The sequence below is a fragment of the Sesamum indicum genome, linkage group LG16, assembly GCF_000512975.1.
Source record: "Sesamum indicum cultivar Zhongzhi No. 13 linkage group LG16, S_indicum_v1.0, whole genome shotgun sequence".
NCBI classification, from domain to species: Eukaryota; Viridiplantae; Streptophyta; class Magnoliopsida; order Lamiales; family Pedaliaceae; genus Sesamum; species Sesamum indicum.
The window spans coordinates 1,137,947-1,140,841 of record NC_026160.1 but is presented as its reverse complement, the minus strand read 5'-3'; the positions used below and the strand labels follow the sequence as shown (position 1 = coordinate 1,140,841).

Genomic DNA, 2,895 nt, shown 5'->3' with positions numbered 1-2,895 from the left:
TCTCTCTATGTTGTCTCTTTTGATACTTACTCCCTTTGCCATTGCTGTGGAGGGCCCCCAGTTGTGGGCAATTGGTTGGCAGAAAGCAGTCTCCCAAATTGGACCCAATTTCATATGGTAATTTTTTTACTCATTTTTGCTTTTTTGTTTTTCCTTTTTTCCCCCTCTATTTTGACTTTTAATTTTCATATTTTTTGGAAATTAAAAAATCAAAATTTAGGGTAAAATTTGTTGCTATTTTCTTTCCGCTTTGAGTTTCAATTTTTTGTTTTTACTGGGTAAATAATATAACTTTGTATTTAGAATCACTTTATTTTATTAATTTTATTTTTTGATTTTAGCGTCTCTAAAGTTTAGCGTAAAAAGGATCAAAATTGAGACAAAAAGTACAATTTAGAGACATTAAAGTAAAAAAATAAATTTAAGGGACCAATTGTACTGTTTATTCTATTTTAAATTTTATATTTCTCGGGGAATGGCATTGAATTAAGTTATAAGAAATATCTTTTTTCCGCAAAAAGCTATCATTTTAAGTAAATATTGACGTAAAATTATTAATCTTGAATCATTAATTTTAACATTACTCGTCTAAAAACACACAAAATTTACCTTAATTTGGGTCGATACAGTTGTCTTCTTTATCTTTTGTGGGTTCAAAGAATTTTTGAAGCTAAATATTATTTTAAAAAATCATTATAATTAAATTCTTATTATATGAATTTAACATATACTCTTTTCTTAAAAACAAAGCACATTCCTTCCAAGAAAATGTGACCGTGGCATGGCATGGCATGGCATGGACATTGTCAGGGATGAGATTGCAAAATCTTTTGAGTTTTTGTCAGCATTCCATTCTTACAATTATATATATATATATATATATATTGAAAAATATTATTTATTTTATGTGGTTCTGAAATTTTTGATATGTATATACAACAGGTGGGTAGTGGCACAAAGCGTGTTTTACCACTTGTACAATCAAGTATCGTATATGTCGCTAAACGAGATATCGCCATTGACATTCAGCATTGGTAATACAATGAAGAGAATTTCTGTAATAGTCGCGTCTATCATCATCTTCAACACCCCACTCCAACCAATCACTGCTCTTGGCGCTGCCATTGCCATCTCTGGCACTTTCCTCTACTCTCAGGTACCCCTATTTATGTTTTTTTTTTACTCATTTTTTTTATAATACAGGTTTGACATTATTCAATATATTTAAATTTAACATAAATTTAATATATTAATAATTCAAATCAATAAATATATTTAAATAAAATAAAAAATAATAAATTATTATAAAAATCGCTCTATATACATCCACATTCTTAAAATTCAGACTCACAAATTTTTAATTATAAAATCTAGTGTTTTAATTTTTCATTTTGTTTTATTTTTTTTTGGGGAGTGTAAGGTACGTACGTATATGTCGTGTATAATATTTAAATAATTAGGGTGGGGTTTTCACTTTAGGACAAAATATCTTATATATGTATATATACTGAAATCTAACATGTGAGCAATGCAACTTGTCACATGGTATCACTCACTTGACTCTAGTACCACAAGGGTATATCCTCCGTAGACAGGACCAATTCAAGAGTGAGAGTTTGAGCAGGTCGGACAAACTTTTGTATTTATATATAAGAAATTTTAGTTTTGATTATGTTAAATTTGAATTAATTATATACTAAATATAATATACTTATCGTATGATTAGCATACAATTTAAAAAAAATAGCTAATTACATAACAAATGTATTTATAATTGGTTTGATTTGACAAAATCTCATCCGATTTATATATAAGATTTTGTTAGTTTAAATTCATATTATCATATTGTTGAGAGGCCATTAAAATAATTAGAGTCGACAATATATATATATATATATATAATATTAGTAAGTTATATTACTCATTTTTTAAAAATTTAAAACACGATAGACATGTTATGTAATATTCAAACAGTACAAATATATATATATATATATTTAAAAGAATTAAAATATTCACATTTTCCATTCCAGATCTTTGAAAATTCAATATTCTCTAGAGTAGATCACATTTTTCTTTTTCCCACCTAACATTTTCAAATACTCTATGACTGTCAATATTTAGCATGTTTGAGTGTCGTGCTTGAACTGTATTTCTGTTTTGAAATATGTCTGACACTACACAGAAGAATTATAAAATCTTATTTTTCTCATTAAGTGTCTTTTCATCGGTAGTTGATATGATTATATGATACAAAATTAATTAGGATTGACATGGCAAAAAAACGCTTTATAATTTCAATTTCTAACCAAATTAAATATTTATGATTTTTAAATCATTTTTGCAGGCTAAGCAGTAAATAATTAAGAGATATGCGTTGGGATGATGCCTTTGGTATGAAGGGAGAAAAAACCAGCATATTCAGACATGCAACAGTGGACCTCGCACGTATTGAAACTGATACGTTTGTTGGACACAACAAGATGCGACTTCACTCGGGACACTGACGATTTATAAGTATGTGGGCTTGAGGCGATTTCTTGGTTCGTGGATTGATGAACTCAATATGGCTAACGATGGTTGAAGTCGTAGGAAGTTTTGTGCTCATGTAAATGACGAAATTATGAATATAAATGCAATTATTCTTTATTACTTTTATGTCCGGTACTTAATTATTAATTCCTTATGCAAAAAATAATTTTTGATTAATGTTGTTAGGAATTTAATGTCGTGGGATAATTGTCAAAAGTTTTATTGATCGTGATGAATTTATCAACCGTCAGCAGATAGTGTTATTAATAGACAAGACAAGGTGGTCTGTTGACAAGAGCACCTTGCACTTATGACTTCAGTCATGTGTTCGAGTTGTTTAGAGGGTAGTTGGGGAACCAGCAC

At 28.6% G+C, this 2,895-nt stretch overlaps 1 pseudogene; it reads left to right on the top strand.

The window, feature by feature from the left end:
- LOC105178511 overlaps positions 1-2,658 on the top strand; it is a 4,970-nt pseudogene extending 2,312 nt beyond the window's left edge.